The sequence below is a fragment of the Leuresthes tenuis genome, unplaced genomic scaffold (assembly GCF_036924035.1).
Source record: "Leuresthes tenuis unplaced genomic scaffold, fLeuTen1.0.hap1 SCAF_8, whole genome shotgun sequence".
Lineage (NCBI taxonomy): Eukaryota > Metazoa > Chordata > Actinopteri > Atheriniformes > Atherinopsidae > Leuresthes > Leuresthes tenuis.
Window position 1 is genome coordinate 34,517,349 of NW_027325362.1, and position 17,849 is coordinate 34,535,197.

The 17,849-nt window shown below is 43.7% G+C and overlaps 1 protein-coding gene across 1 annotated transcript in view; it reads left to right on the top strand.

Annotated features, from left to right (window-relative positions):
• LOC140313467 (B-cadherin-like) overlaps positions 1–17,849 on the top strand; it is a 73,494-nt gene that overhangs the window by 29,423 nt on the left and 26,222 nt on the right. The gene's annotated exons all lie outside the window — the stretch shown is intronic.

Here is a 17,849-nt window from a genome sequence, read left to right on the forward strand (position 1 = left end):
AACAGTGCAAAAGAGTGGAAGTGTGAGATAGAAAAAGGAAAAACAAAAAAAAAACATACCCAAATAAACAAATATGAACTGCATATATCCTATGCTGGTGAGACTGGCAGTGAGCTATATATTTTGCCTTGATAGATAACTGTGAATTGGATAGATTATTTCAGAGTTACTTATGTACCATCTATGGTGATATGATTTATACAAGTTAACGAATACAGATCACCTGGAGTTTAGAAGAGCCAAGGAGTGGTTTCCTGGTCGCGGTACAGCTGCCCGTTGATGAATAACTTATCCACCGCGATGACAGCTCGGGAGCCTCCTTCCATGAACTTTCTCCGGATGGGGAACAGAACCCTGCGTCTTTCCAGGATTTCTTTGGGAAACTGGTCGTTGACGCTGAAGTCCGTTCCTCTCAGCTCCCTGCCGCGGCCCCTCACCTGGACCTTCTGTTGATAATGCTCGAACTTGGCCACAATCGGTCTCGGTCGGCGGGCATCAGGTCTCTTCCCTCCCAGGCGGTGGACTCGGTGAAAAGTAATGTTTTTCACTACATCTCCTGGAAGTTTCAGCTGATTTTGAATGAAGCTTTTCACTGTGAGTTCAGGATCCTCGTCTGCCTGCTCCGGGATTCCAGAAAACACCAGATTGTCCCTCATACTACGAGCCTGGAGATCAATAATTGATTCTTTCATCCTCTTGTTCTCGTCAGAGATCCGGCTCATTCCTTCGGTGAGTGTTTTCACCGATCCTCTGAGGGTTGCGTTTTCTGCAGCCAGCGTCTGCACCTGTTGCTGGCTGAACTCCAACGACTCCCGTAATGCCTGGAACTCTCTGTGTAGAATTTCTAACAGAGACATACGGGCGTCGAAGCTGGATAATTTGTTATCGATCGATGTTAAAATGTCCGTCGAATCATTACCAGCTGGAGAAGTCGCTCCGGGTGACTCTTCATTGCGACTTCTCTTTGAAGTTGAAGCCTTGCTGCTAGCAGATGGGGTTTGGTTGGTTTTCCCCATGACGATCCTGTCAAAACACTCGTCGATGAAATCCGTGAGGCTCTCCAGGCTTTCTTCACTGTACTCCAGTGTTTTGTTTTTGTTTCACCCGATAAAATATTTATTTAAACAGTAGTTATTGGCGTAATTATAATCTTACTATATTGTTTGCTGTATTTGAGGCGCGCCTTGTTTGAATCTGCCGATAGTCTCACACAATCTCGCGACACTACAGCATCACACACTACCCTATAGCCTATAGCAGCTTAACTATGGGATGTCTCAGGATTACCTGAGCCATCCCTAACTATAAGCTTTATCAAAAAGGAAAGTTTTAAGCCTAATCCTAAAAGTGGAAAGGGTGTCTGCTTCCCGGACATTTACTGGCAGCTTATTCCACAAGAGAGGGGCCTGATAACTGAAGGCTCTGCCTCCCATTCTACTTTTAGAAACTCAACAAGTAAACCTGCAGTTTGGGAGCGAAGTGCTCTGTTAGGAAAATATCTTACAATGAGATCTTTAAGATATGATGGAGCTCGGTCATTAAGAACTTTATATGTGAGGAGAAGAATCTTAAATTCTATTCTGAATTTAACAGGGAGCCAATGAAGAGAAGCTAAAACTGGAGAAACATGATCTCTCCTGTTAGTTTGCATCAGAACTCTGGCTGCAGCATTTTGGATCAGCTGGAGGCTTTTCAGAGAATATGTGGGACAGCCCAATAATAAGGAATTACAGTAGTCCAATCCTGAAGTAACAAATGCATGAACTAGTTTCTCTGCATCACCCTGAGACAGGATGTTCCTGATTTTAACAATATTACAAAGGTGAAAGAAGGCAGTCCTGGAAACCTGTTTTATATGTGCGTCAAATGATCAATTCTGGTCAAAAATAACTCCAAGGTTCCTCACTGTAGAACAAGAAACCAAGGAAATACTATCTAGAGTAACTATATAATCTGGTCAGTATTGCATTCTAGATGCCTTCAAGGTGTTACATCCGCTTGGTGAAACCAGTTGGCAGACAATAACACGACAACCAGTAAATCAAACAAGTCTCAGTTGAAGTGAACAAATGAGGTTTATTGTAACAAAAAAAAAACTCTCCAAGGTGGGGGAGGATAGAACAAAGTGATTGTGCCAAATAAAATGAGATTAATATAACAAAAGAAGGCCTGTCTGAGCAATCTCTGAAGAAAGAAAGGAAACAAAATACCTAACTGGCTTGTCTAACAAAAGACCCTCCAAAACAGTACAGTGGTGGCACAACCAATAAACCTAGTGGAATAACAATGATCAGCTACGAGAGTGCAAAAGAAATGTAAAGGGTACCCCAACTTACCTTGTCCCAAAACCTCCCACACCTACCTGAACAAATATGTCTCTGAAAGAGCACCAAAAGAGACAAGGATAGCAGCAATCATGTGCAGCAAAATCAAAAGTCAAGAGCCGGCGAAGGCCCGAGACGTCCTCCATTTTAAAGTGGCTCCTCTGTTGTGATAGGCCAGTGGTAGAGGTAATTATCCAACCAGCAACGCCGGTGAGGTGAGCAGCATCCCTGCAGCAGTTACCTAAAAACAACACAACACACAGGGAAGGGGGGAGACACACACAAAAACACAGAATACCTGGCCGCCTGGCATGTAACAAAGGGAAGATATTTGGAAAGACCCAGGACGCTCTCTGGAAATTTTATCTCTGGGCTTGCTTGGTTAAACCTTGGTGTCCCTCCAGAAAGGATGCCTATGGAGAGGGAGATCTGGTTATCTCTGCTGAGACTGTTGCCCCCTAGAAATGTGTGGATGGACTGATGTGTAATTTAACTTACACACATAAAAAGCATGTGATACTGTTTATAATTAGAATTTTCAATTAAACCATCAAAATCCAAATACATGGGACTAAAGAACAGAGGAATCACTACCATACTGAGATCTCTTGTAGACTGGTAATGAGACACTTGAAGCAGACAAAAGAATTGCAAAATTGTTCTACTCTAGATGGTACTTTTGACCATAGATATAAATAGACATTAAAAGAAAAAAATTGAAAGTTAAACAATGAAATGAAAATGATATTCACATGATATTAATACATAAATAGAATTCAGTTAGAGACCAATAGATAGTCAACAATGACTTTTGTGTACATGCATATTAAACATAATATTTTTTCTCTTTGTTGCTATCAGCTATATGAATATATCTGAGATTAATTTAGACTACTTCTCATGTACAGCTGGTCAGTTTTACTGAAACTGCTGATAAAAACAGTCGTGAGTAAGAAAGGAGGATAGTGGTGGGAAACTATGCAACAGAACATTTGTGAGAAAATTTTTTTTTTTTTTTTTTCAAAAATGAGCACTCACTTGTAAATCACCCTTCTAGTCAAGGCTTGTCTGAAATAATTACTAAGTGGGAGAAGAAGCTCTCCTTCCTCCTCCCTCGTCCTTACTACGTCAATCTTGCGCTTCAGGTGAAACCGCAAAGCTTAACAAATTCCAGTAAGAATATGACTGGGTCGGTGCAACACACACTGAAACCTGTGCCTTATATGGTCTAATCTCTGATCAGCCGTGGTATGAGCTGCCTTGACTTGCAGCACTTCACCAGAAAGCTGCAGCTCTTTGTGTGTTGAAGCATTGTTATGTGAAGCAACCTATCAGAAAGCGAAACGGCTTTACTACCACAAGGATCTGATGGAAGCTAAATGCTTATGAGCAGCCAGATGATAGGCTTTTAACGGGAAGTGCCATGTTACTGTATGTTAAGAGTGCTTTTATGCTGCTGTCAACTGGAGACATATATTTAAGTTCCTCTATCTTATGCACTGACTTCCCTTTGGAGCTTTTCCTGTAACCTCACTGTGCTGAATCACTAATTAGGAAGTGAGAGCTCTACACTGCCCTATCACTGCTCAGAAATGTGCCTATAAAATCCATCCTCATAAAAGAGTTAAGCAAGATAGTATCTGCCATTTTGGTAACACTTTTATTTACAGGTCCATTGGTTAGGGTTGTATGGTTGTAATAATGGAAATGGAAGGATTACTGAACACACCCATCATGCAGACACAAGTTCTAAAATAAATGCTTCATTAAAAGTCAAATGGCCACACTGTTCAAAGAGAGATTTTGGGTTTCTCACAATGTAAAATATGCTGAGATTACATGTTGTGAATGGTGATAATATGAATATGAAAAAAATTAGATTGAACTGAGGGAAAGCAAACATGTTAAGGGTCACAACAGGCGACCACAATCAAACAACCAAAGAGCTAGATGGCTGGAGTGAATAATAAAAAGTCTACCCAGAAGGACACTGGGCAAGATCTGAACCAAGAACCTCCCTGCTGTGAGACTATCGCCTCATCACTGTGCAACCCCATATACTAAGGTAAAAAATAAGAAAAAAGACACAAAGATCCCAGACAGGCACAAAATTAAAACAACACAAATTAGAGAATAAATGTCCTCATTAATGCAAAGCAACAGCAAATTACCACCATATGCCCCTTATGCTTTTTAACCACCAGTTTCTGTTTGTTGTTGGTGCAAGCAGATACCACAGCTTGCAATCATTGACCAGGCAGTTTAATAATTGACTAAAATGTCTCTGCAGCAGCCACCAACAATGGCCTTAACAGAAAACAACCTTGCAGAGAGTAAAATGGACAAAAGAGCACAATTTCTGATCAAATGGAGGTGAAGTTCAGAGGGAAATAGAGTTCCAGAGAACATCAGTATATGTATCACGTGGCATGGTCTGAGTTTTGTCTTTTGGTCTCTTGGTTACTTTTTACACTTTATTTTCCTTGCTTCCTGCTCTATTTTGTAAAGTTTACCTCCAGTGTGTTCAGTCACGTTTAAATGCTAATCCCGCCAGTCTTCAGTTTCAGTCACACCTGATCCTCATTTGTTGTCCCCTCCCTCTGTATATAGCCTCCAGATTTTCCTTGTTTAGTGCCAGTTCATTAATGTCTTCTGTCTTTGTTTCAGTCCTCTCAGGCTACCATTAAGCTATTAAGTTGTTTTGCCTTTAATTTACATCCTGCAGTGATTTTTGTTTGTTTGAATAAAATCCTTTGTCATTACTCTCTGTCCTCGTCTCCTCCATCAGGAAGTCCTGCGTTTGGGTCCTCAACCTCGTGTAAAAATGAACATGGCGTGAGAATGTCTGGAAAGAGACTCAAGCAATGCAAACTACCCATCTTGTCTGGATCCTGTCTGTGTCACAGTTCAGTCTTTGCCATGCAAGTCTTTCCAGCGTTCTCCTGCCTGTCTGTCTCCTGGCAAACGGTTTAGAAACCGGCACACAGGAATCAGGTGAGAAGAGGCGAAGTTCTTGGTCAGGGACGGAAGGCTAGGTCGAATTACCAGGAGGCAGACAAAGCAGGGAATCAGGGACAGGCGAGGTCGGTACCGGGAAGACAGGCAGGAGAACGCTGGAAAGACTTGCATGGCAAAGACTGAACTGTAACAGTCTGCTGTTACCAAGTACTGTCTTTTTCTACATTACAGTTACAAAATAGAATTTTGCCAACAATATCCAGAACCTGTTTTACCGAGTGCACTGTAACCTACTGAAAATCATTTGTCACAGCTGACCTACCCTTTTTCTGTGCAACAATCACCAGTTAACCACCAGCAGATCTGTCTGGGACATACGAAGGTGCACTGTGGGGGTGCACAGTGAACCGTCATGAAGATGCTGGATACAATCTGATGAGCCTTTTCTCCTCTTTCTTCCAAATCTGCTTGAATCGAATGGGCTTGTGGTGCCATCTCCTTGGCACTGGATTCCCCAGTTACAACTTCACACTCTATGACAACAATCATTTTACGTTGTGTTTGTGTTTCTAGTTTTTTTCACCTGCAGAATGCCAGCCACTCTCTCTTCTTGCATGTCTAGCTCCAGCTTTCCTGTACCTCCACCCCACTCAACCTTTCCTTTACACCCATTTACATGTTTCTTTCTTCTTTTTTTTTAAATTTCAGCAATTGTGCTTTTCTCAGAGCCAGCTCTTCAGCATTTTGTATTTATTGCTGATCCAGAGGATAAACGACCAAATCTCTGTGATTTGCACATCTAATTCACATTTTCTGAAGTTCCTCTTCCTCTTTGCAGCAGGATTGCCCTGTGTTTAGGCAATAAGTGACAGGAGCGGTGTATTTATAGTTCTTGATTTAATCATTTATTGGAGGTCAATGGCTCATGAAAGTGTGTTCAGTTTTATGTTCATTGAGATTCATAAAGAAAAGCTGAGCAGAATCAGGCATTCACACGGTTTTATACATAGGGAAATATCTTGGTGCACCAACTTTTTTTACATACATTGTATACATTTTACACACATTCTTTTATACACAAGGCCCCTGGTCTTTCTTAATGTCTCAGTAATCTCAGTAATCTCAGCACAGATGCTCATTGATCAATCATCCAGCTTTACCAATGCCAAATATCTGAAAATAGTATTATTACATGTTAAAATGAACAATTATTTCTTTGAAAAATGTTGCCGAGTGAAAAGTTAGATAATCATTTCATATCAGTATGGGGGATGACATGCTCAGTATAATCCAATTGTTACGCACTAAAACCTTGGAGGTTAATAGATTTAATAATATTAGAGTTAATGTCAGTAGAATGTACAAGTGTAACAGTTAATGTTGCAGTTTGAAAAAATGGACATGAATTCCACAAGGCCAGGCTGACAGAATTATTAACTCCCACTACCACCTTGCTGTGTTCTCTGCTAATAATTCAAATTTAAGTGAATCTGGTGTCTGGAATGGCGGAAAAGTAGTGGAAGGACATAAGGGTTTTCTGTGTGTGCGTGTGCATGTGTGTGTGAGAGAAGGGGAGAAAGAGAGACAGAATGAGAACATTTCTATATCAGTGGTTCCACAAAGGATAAGAAATCTGGTTAGAATAAACTTTGTCTTGTAGCTGATACACACAGACACACAGGCAAGGTCAGTGGCTTGTTTGTTCAGTTTGAAAGGCTGGTGAGGAGTACTGAAGCTCTGTTTCTGCAAGTTTACCTCTACTGAGTTGTTAAGGCTTCACTACCAGTTTTATTAAGTGTTTACACAGATTCTACACACATTAAACATTACAAATTTCATCTTCACTTCAATCTTCCATCCTGAACATACACAAGGCGACAAACTCCCTTTTAACAGGAGGAAACCTCCATCAGAACCACAACCAGGAAGCCTGGACCAGCCAGGGGCTGAGAGGACAGGAAAGAGGAGACCACAAGCACCATAACACCAGGCCAGATACCTGCTGAGAGAGAGAAACACAAGTTAATGACAACAATGATGTCATATGTACATGGAGGGAGGAGAGGTGCATCATGGGAGCTCCCCCAGCAGGCTGGGCCTATAGCAGCTTAACTATGGGATGTTTCAGGATCACCTGAGCCATCCCTAACTATAAGCTTTATCAAAAAGGAAAGTTTTAAGCCTAATCTTAGAGGTGTCTGCTTCCTGGCAGCTGGTTCCACAGAGAGGGGCCTGATAACTGAAGGCTCTGCCTCCCATTCTACTTTTAGAAACTCTGGGAACCACAAGGAAACCTGCAGTTTGGGAGCGAAGTGCTCTGTTAGGAAAATATCCAACTATGAGATCTTTAAGATGTGATGGAGCTCGGTCATTAAGAGAATTTTAAATTCTATTCTGGAAGGCCTCACTCTTTTTCACTACTTCTCCTCTGGAACCTGTTTTTGTTTTGTCAGTTTGTCTTTTATTGTCTGCTGTGAGTGTTGCTGCATAGTTCTACACAACTATAACTTAACATTTCTGCAAATGTCCTCATGCGGTCAGATTAGCTGTGTATGTGGCACTTATGCCAGTGACTGTGTCAGAAATCATTGTGAGGTCTGAGGCTTCTGCAGGAGAAGGCACAATTAAGCATGACATGTTCACTGTTGACAAGAACGCTGTTCAATGCTTCCACTGTCTGTACAAAATTCAGGGAAAATATCAATGCACTCATTTCAAAGTGTTTAACACTGACATTACAATTACTTGATTATGGTTAGAAGACAATCATGATCATGGTCATTGTGTTTAGAGCTAAAATTAATTATTTTTATAATGTGACCGTCAAACTCATGGATGCCATGTTGGTGATAGCGTTGATTACACGTAAACACAACACATTACAACTAAACTTTGTCATTTTCTCAATGGCATCAGAAAATAATATCACTTGGTTGGTGTAAGAAATCCAAACTACTCTGGCCGGATTAAAAAGACAACCATGGGTATAAATGTAATGGTCATGTCGGCCTGTATGACCAAATGCAACGTGGACATGTTTGGGAAGGAGGACAGTTTCATACCTGCCATGTTGAGAACTTATTCTGAAGGGTACTACTATGTCATGGGGTTCTGCATAGCCTTTGTAATGAGACGTGACACAACCACTAGCAGTCTGCTAAATTATCCTTGCTTTGTCTAGCTGTATGAAAACCTGCCACCACCAAGTACAAGAGTAAAGGGGAACTTTCATTTTATAACAGTAATTGCTGGACTCCGTCATGGTTCTTCAGTGACCAAGAGATTTCTGTAAATCAATAAATAGGTTGTGAGTAAACCCTCTTAAAAATGGCGAATGTATCATTTCAGAGATTACACAAAAAAATTAGACAACCAGTTATCGAACTTGTGAACATTAAAGGTGCTATTATTAACTTCATGCGTACGACCAATTAACTGGTTCAGTATTAATTCATGTGGGTCAGTGTGACGTAAGTTTTCATCAGCCCATGTCTCTGAGGGTCCAGCCACAAATCTGTCCATACAGCAAACACAACAAATGAATATGTGCTGGTGCAAATATTTTGCTTTACAACTTTTTATGTTGTCCAGCCAAATGCAAGGAGCAACACATTACAGTAAGTCACTACCACCTTTCCAAACACACATACAGTATATCAAACCTGCCAATTGCAGCATGCATTAATGGTCATACAAGTGCACTTTAAGAATCTCCAGACAACCATGAAAACCTTGAACATTAGAGTAGAGCTAAATTTTGCATCATCAAGTAAAACTTTTGACATAGATTAACTGCTGTGTTAAACATGAAATAAACTATTATAAAGAGGGTATAGATAAGCAGTGTTACCCCAACACTGGTTCTTTAAGAGTATCTAGAAATAAATGGGAAAATAGAGCTTATCATGGCCCATTTTACACACTTGTTTGTAATCTATGATTGCTTGGAACTGAAACATTGTAACATTTTCCCACCTGCTCCTCAGTTATTGCTCCTCCCTGCAATGATCTGTATGTGAATCTTGAGTATGTGGTTGAATATACAAATCAAAAACTGATGCTACACGATGAGCTTGATAAATAGATGCAAAAAAACACAGTAAGTTTAGTTTTTGTTTGCATGTATATAAACCATGATGTGAAACATGACATTAATGTGACAAAAAAAAGAAACATCTGCAAAGCAATGCTATAAGACTGATTACACACATAGACGTAGAAGAAAGCACAACCACTCAACCTTCAAACTCATGAAGCTAGCGATGTAATCTGAAACTGCTTGCTGTCTTCTGCTCTTCCCTCTCTGCCCCCTCATTCCACTCCTCTTATCTCTCTCCCTCTGCCTCTCTCTCAGTCTCATACTGATCCTTTCACTGGCTAAGAAGTGGCCAATGAAAGCTGACCTTCTTCCCTCTGCCCCCACATCCCTCTGTCTTTCTGTGGGAAGAATGAATGACTTATGGAGAAAAGAAGCTAAAGATAAAATCACTTAATTGCACTTTGAAAAGTCTCCTGTCTTTTATGACCGTTCACTTTAAAATTTTAAGAGTCTGAAGATAGACTACATTCGAACATGTAAAGGGAAGAAAATAATAGTAAATCTTGATCAAGTCAAATTAAACTGATGTGACCAAATGACCAGGAGAATGAGTAATCTGCTTCCAGTGTATACGGTTGGCTTGTTTTGGCTTGTTGACTATGAAGATATTATTTAATTATGGGCTAATAATCAATCAAAATCTGTTTCAGAACAAACTTGAAATGTAGAAATAATCCTGATGGCATTCTTTTCTCATAGCAGATTTCTTGGATCAAATTTGAATTAAACTCAAATGAATTCTTCTTTATCAACCCCAAAGAGTCAATAACAATTATTGGTCATTAGTCATAAAATATTCATCGTGTAGACTTAATGCTGTGGGTGGGAATAACCTTGTGTAACTCTTTGCACTCTTTGCTGCAGCAGTTCTGAAATAACTTTGGACTGAACATACTTTGTTGTTTGGTCACTATGTTATAAAGAGGGTATGCAGTGTAGCAACATTTTTGTTTATGCATTTGGCATAAACTTACAGGTAGGGTAAGGGGGTCTTCCCTAAGGACCCCTACTGGAGATAGTACCTTTCATGTAGAGGATTTGAACCCAGGTCTCCTACATGAAAGGTGGCAATCATATCACTATGCTATCCCAGTCCCAGTTCTTATTTGCATATTCAGCTCCAGACACACAACCCTTAACTCTTACAAACTTTGATCTGTTTGTCAGGTAGTTGATAATCCAGGTGGTTGTAGAGGCATACACTTCTATTCTCTGGAACGTCTCACATAACAGTTTGAGCTGAATTTGATGAAAAGCACTGCAGAAATCAAAGAACATGATCCTTCCCTTGTTGGCTCCTCTGTTCAGATGACAGTGGGCTTACTGAAGCAGGTATATGATGGCATATTTAACACAAACCCCAGGATGATAAATTGGTCTTGACATTTTTTCACTTGCTTACCTGGGAAGGTCAGTAATAATCTCTATCAGACTTTTTATGTAGAACACTAGGTAGGTGAACTGTAGCAGCTGGGGGTAGATAGATTAGATTTCTTAGGAAATGGTACAAGGCATGATGTCTTCCCCAGCACTATAACTGTATCCTGACTATGACTAAGGTTCAAGAGGTGAGGTAAAATCCCACTTGGCTGTTTTTGCGCAATTCTGCAGCCTTGTTCCAGTTCAGTCTCTCTAGATGCCTCTTTAAAAATAACCATAATACATTTTATATGGACAGCGCTTGTAAAGCTCTCAAAGACTCTTTACATTAAAAACCATAAAGTACAAGATAAAAATAAAATAAATACACAGAAATACACAAAAGAAAAACAATGTACAGTGTAAGAATGTTTACAAATTTCGAAGAGGTGGAGGACATTGGATTGGCAATGGAGAAGGTAAACTAATGGTGTGCATGGAAAACAGATTTGAAAAGGTGAGTTTTGAGCAGTGATTTGAAGGTGGATGGATCTGGGCAGTGACGGATGTGTGTGGGGAAAGAATTCCAAAGAGAGGGGGCAGCTATGGAGAAAGCTCTGTCACCCCAGGTACGGTGCTTGGTCCTGAGTGGGGGTGGGAGAAGGTTAGCATCAGAAGAACGTAAGTGTCGGGATGGAGTGTGGTGGTGATGCATGTCCGTGAGGTAAGAAGGAGCCTGGTTATGGAGGGCTTTGTGGGTGAGGAGGAGGATCTTGAAGTTGATTCGGTGCTGGACAGGAACTTTTGATGATTAGCCGTAAAGGATGCTGTTGCAGTAGTCCAGTCATGAGGTGATGAAAGCGTGGATGAGGGTCTCAGCAGCAGAGAAGGAGAGTAAAGGACGGAGGCGGGCAATGTTTTTAAGATGGAAGAAGGCAGTTTGGGTGAGGTGACTGAGAGGTTATTGTCCTGGATAATACCAAGGTTACGGATGGATGGGGAGGGTGACAGGGTAGTGTTATCAATAGTGAGAGAGAAGTTCTGGGTTGACGTGATGAGCAATTTTCTCAGATTTGTCACAGTTGAGTTTGAGAAAGTTTGTTTGCAGCCATGTTTGTAGTTCTGACAGGCAGTTGTTGATGGTAGACAGGGTGGCAGGGGTGATGGATTTAGTGGAGATGTAGAGTTGAATGTTGTCGGCGTAGCAGTGAAAACAGAGACCATGACGACGAATGAAGGAACCAAGAGGAAGTAAGTAGAGGAGAGTTCAGTGCTGTGTTGAGGGCGGAATCCAGATTGAAAAGGTTCATAAAGGTCATGAGAGCGGAGGTGGGTTTTGATTTGTGAGGCGACAACACGTTCCGGGATTTTTTGACAGGAAAGGGAGGTTTGAGATGGGACGGACATTTCAGGATCAGGATCCAGGCCAGGTTTTTTGAGGATAGGGGTTACAGCAGCCAGTTTCATTCAGGGATTCAGGGACAAAGCCAGAGGTGAGGGAGGAGTTAATGATGGTAGCGTTGAGAGGGGAGATTGTTGGGAGGCAGGTTTTGACAATGGAGGATGGTATGGGGTCCAGAACGGAAATGGAGTTTTTAATCTTGGTGATGATGGGTAGGAGTTCCAGGGGGGAGACAGAGGTGAACTGTGACAGAGGTTGATTGGTTGTACTGAGCAGGGAGGGGAGTTGCTGAGTTGGGTGTAGATAGTGTCGATCTTAGACTGGAAGGCTGCCAGGAAAGAGTTGCATTTGTCAGCTGTGAAGGAGGTGTTGTTGCAGTTTGATGAGTTTGAGTTTGATGAGTTTATTAATGGTGGAGAAGAGAGTCTTGGGGTTATTGGAGCCGGACTGAATGAGCTGGGAGTAGTAGGTGGACCAGGCAGCATTTAGGGTGTTTTCTCTTACGTGACTGCAGGTGACTCACAGGTTGGGTGGGGATCAGAGGAGGTCCTCCTGTGTCTGGATGTAGGTGAGGCAGTGTTAACACATGACCAACGTGCAGGTTAACACTGTTATAGTATAATAAGGAAACTGAGGGTCCAGGAAAGGTGTGAGGCCTGTATTCCTGGAGCCAGGTGAGGAGTGTGAGTGTTGATCTCAACTAAACCTTTTGATAAACAGGTTCAGTTCATTGACTTTGTCCAGACTTCCATCACTCTGATTCCCGTCTAACTCCCCTTTCATCCCTGATCACACATCGCTCACACTGTTGCCCTGAATTTCTTTTTTCTTCTTTTTTTTGCAACAACAATATCTTTCACTTTTGAGCTTTCTTCCTTTCCTATTTGAATTACAATTCTTGATGATAAAGTAATATTCTATATTATATCTTATTTTACTAATATGATATATTATCCTTATGATAAATGTGCTAGGACAGCATTTCTGATCATATCTGAAACACCTGAAGTGACCTACATGTGCAGAAGAAGACATGCATTTGTGGAAGTACATATGTATGCTTCACATGTGTATCAGTTCTGAAGTTGTTGTGCCATCATTGTTGTGCCAAAATTATGAGGATTTTAACTATGTCCAAAACCTTAATTTCTTTCCACTGATTGGCTCCATCAAGGGTGTCTGCCATGCTTGTTTATTCCATTGTTTACATTTGATTTTGTCGTGTTCCGCCTCCTCTGGCGCAGAATTGTGACGTCTGTCTCACTTCAACGACATAAAAGTCAGATGAAATGCGACATGACCGTTCAGACTGAGGTCACTTAGAAAAACATCAGATATGTATCTGATTCGGGACCACATATGAAAGTGGGTCTGATTTTAAAAAAGTTGGATTTTTTGCTATCCAACTTTTCACTTTGAAAATGATTTTGGTTAGTATGGTAGGGATTTTTTCAGATCATGTTTTGATTAGCTTTTTTCTGATCATATCCTTATTTAATTGCCACAATATTGATATTGAACAACTATAAATGACTGCATCTGTGCACAGTGGTCACAATGGCTTTGGTAGACTTTGCTATTGAGGCTGAAGAAAGAGAATCGGTGTTAGATATTTTTTTTATATTTTGGCACAATATTCATGTACATGCCAATATGTACATATTGGTAGTTAAACATGATAAACATATCAAAATATGCTTTTTCCAGAAGCTGTTTCAAAGAACAGCCAACATATAACGATCCCTTTGTACATTATCTTTTCTTTTATCCTCCATTGGGTCCTTTGTGCTGAATTTAAGAGCAGATAATTTCTTCTCAATCCCATTTGTTTTGTTCAATTCAGCGGTTTTTATTTTGTTCATGATTCCAGACCTGAAATGCCTAAATTCATTTCACTTTCTCTTTTCTGTCTGATGAATAACTCATCACGTTAAATTTGTGCTTCTTCTCTACAGTGCTTTCACTGTAAAACACTGCAAAACAACTAGGAGAGTGTCCACATCCATTCAGGGCTCTAAATGGGAGTGGAAATCAGGTTCATGCATGTTCATATACTTGAACAATGATTGAGATTTATAAAAGAGAACTATAACTATACATGGCTTTATATATTTGATGAAAGGAATGCATATGCACATTTCTACCGTAGCAGTGGGTTGTTACTACTTGGCCTATTACATAGCTGCTTGCTCAGGTTAGGCTGACCAGCGGGTGCAAGCAACTGCCAAGCAGCTAATCCGCCAGAAGCCACAGCTGCTAAGCCTGATGGCCTGCCTTACATGCTAAAAGACGTGGCTCATCCCAACCACAGCTTGTTGCTAGAAGCTCTACATTTGGTGGAAATTCTTTTTAGTGACCATAATGTGTCTTACTGAAAATGTGTGAAAGTAAACATGCCTGAGTCATCATCACAGCTTGGTTTAGGTATTTATGCTAAAAGTGAGTACAGTTTTTTTTTATGATATTACTTTTTTCAAATTTGGATGATTTTACCAAGCATAAGTAAGAGGAAAAAAACATAAACTTAAAAAAATCCCACAGCTTTTTTATACTAATGAAATTAAAAAGTTAACTTGATTAGCTTAATCGAAAAGCTTCAACTGCAAAATCATAGCAAAAATTATGTTCTTGCCGCTAGTTGTATTATCCATCCATCCATCATCTGCCGCTTATCCGGGGGTCGGGTCGCGGGGGCAGCAGCTTGAGCAGAGAAACCCAGACGTCTCTGTCCCCGGCCACTTCCTCCAGCTCTTCCGGGGGGACCCCGAGGCGTTCCCACGCCAGCCGAGAGACATAGTCTCTCCAGCGTGTCCTGGGTCTTCCCCGGGGTCTCCTCCCAGTGGGACGTGCCCGGAACACCTCCCCAGGGAGGCGTCCAGGAGGCATCCTAACCAGATGCCCGAGCCACCTCATCTGACTCCTCTCAATGCGGAGGAGCAGCGGTTCTACTCCGAGCCCCTCCCGGATGACTGAGCTTCTCACCCTATCTCTAAGGGAGAGCCCAGACACCCTGCGGAGGAAACCCATTTCGGCCGCTTGTATTCGCGATCTCGTTCTTTCGGTCACTACCCACAACTCGTGACCATAGGTGAGGATGGGAACGTAGATTGACCAGTAAATAGAGAGCTTCGCCTTCTGGCTCAGCTCCCTCTTCACAACGACGGGTCGGTGCAGAGCCCGCAATACTGCAGACGCCGCACCGATCCGCCCGTCAATCTCCCGCTCCATTCGTCCCTCACTCGTGAACAAGACCCCGAGATACTTGAACTCCTCCACTTGGGGAAGGATCTCATTCCCGACCCGGAGAGAGCATTCCACCCTTTTCCGGCTGAGAACCATGGTCTCGGATTTGGAGGAGCTGATTCTCATCCCAGCCGCTTCACACTCGGCTGCGAATCGCTCCAGTGAGAGCTGAAGGTCACGGCCTGACGACGCTAACAGAACCACATCGTCTGCAAAAAGCAGAGACCCGATTCTGAGGTCGCCAAATCGGACACCCTCAACGCCCTGGCTCCGCCTAGAAATTCTGTCCATAAAAGTTAGGAAAAGAATCGGTGACAAAGGGCAGCCCTGACGGAGTCCAACTCTCACCGGAAACGTATCCGACTTACTGCCGGCAATGCGGACCAAACTCTGGCACCGGTCATACAGAGACCGAACGGCCCCTATCAAGGGGTCCGGCACTCCATATTCCCGGAGCACCCCCCACAGGACTCCACGAGGGACACGGTCGAACGCTTTCTCCAAGTCCACAAAACACATGTAGACTGGTTGGGCGAACTCCCATGCACCCTCCAAGATCCTGCCGAGGGTATAGAGCTGGTCCACTGTTCCACGGCCAGGACGAAAGCTACACTGCATCTCCTGAATCCGAGGCTCGATTATCCGACGGATCCTCCTCTCCAATACCCCCGAATAGACCTTACCAGGGAGGCTGAGGAGTGTGATACCCCTATAGTTGGAACACACCCTCCGGTCCCCCTTTTTAAAGAGGGGGACCACCACCCCAATCTGCCAGTCCAGAGGCACTGTCCCCAATGTCCACGCGATGCTGCAGAGGCGTGTCAGCCAAGACAGCCCTACAACATCCAGAGCCTTGAGAAACTCAGGACGGACCTCATCCACCCCCGGGGCCTTGCCACCGAGGAGCTTTTTGACCACCTCGGCAACCAGAAATGGGAGGCCCCGTCTCCGAGCTCTCCGACTCTGCCTCTTCCGAGCACGTGTTGGTAGGATTGAGGAGTTCCTCGAAGTACTCCCCCCACGACTCACAACATCCCTAGTTGAGGTCAGCAAAGCTCCGTCCCCACTGTAAACAGTGTTGACTGTGAGCCGCCCCCCCCCCCTGAGACGCCGGATGGTGGACCAGAATCTCTTCGAGGCCGTCCGGAAATCGTTCTCCATGGTCTCACCGAACTCCTCCCAGGCCCGAGTTTTTGCCTCAGCAACCGCCGAAGCCACGGCCCGTCTGGCCTGCCGGTACCTATCAGCTGCTTCCAGGGTCCCACTGGCCAAAAAGGCCCGATAGGACTCCTTCTTCAGCTTGACGGCTTCCCTCACCACTGGTGTCCACCAGCAGGTTCGAGGGTTGCCGCCACGACAGGCACCGACCACCTTACGGCCACAACTCCGATCAGCTGCCTCGGCAATGGAGTCACGGAACATGGCCCATTCAGACTCAATGTCCCCCACCTCCCCCGGGATATGGTTGAAGCTCTGCCGGAGGTGGGAGTTAAAGCTCCTTCTGACGGGGGATTCTGACAAACGCTCCCAGCAGACCCTCACAATACGTTTGGGCCTGCCAGGTCTGATCGGCATCCTCCCCCACCAGCGGAGCCAACTCACCACCAGGTGGTGATCAGTTGACAGCTCTGCCCCTCTCTTCACCCGAGTGTCCAGGACATACGGCCGCAAGTCCGATGATACAACCACAAAGTCGATCATCGAACTGCGGCCAAGGGTGTCCTGGTGCCAAGTGCACATATGGACACCCTTATGCCTGAACATGGTGTTCGTTATGGACAGTCCATGACTGGCACAGAAGTCCAACAACATAACACCACTCTGGTTCAGATCGGGGGGGCCGTTCCTCCCAATCACACCCCTCCAGGTCTCACTGTCATTGCCCACGTGAGCATTGAAGTCCCCCAGCAGAACGAGGGAGTCTCCGGTAGGAGCACTCTCCAGTGCCTCCCCCAGAGACTCCAAAAAGGGTGGGTACTCTGAACTGCTGTTTGGCGCATAGGCACAAACAACAGTCAGGACTCGTCCCCCCACCCGAAGGCGGAGGGCGGCTACCCTCTCGTTCACTGGGGTAAACCCCAATGTACTGGCACACAGCCGGGGGGCAATAAGTATGCCCACACCTGCTCTGCGCCTCTCACCACGGGCAACTCCAGAGTGGAAGAGAGTCCAACCCCTCTCAAGAGGACTGGTTCCAGAGCCCAAGCCGTGCGTCGAGGTGAGTCCGACTATATCTAGCCGGAACCGCTCAGCCTCGCGCACCAGCTCCGGCTCCTTCCCCAACAGAGAGGTGACATTCCACGTCCCAAGAGCTAGCTTCAGTAGCCGAGGATCAGACCGCCAAGGCCTCCGCCTTTGGCTGCTACCCAGCTCACATAGCACCCGACCCCCTTGGCCCCTCCCACGGTTGGTGAGCCCGTCGGAATAGTTGTATTATACTTGGTAAAAATGTACTGCGCTTAGA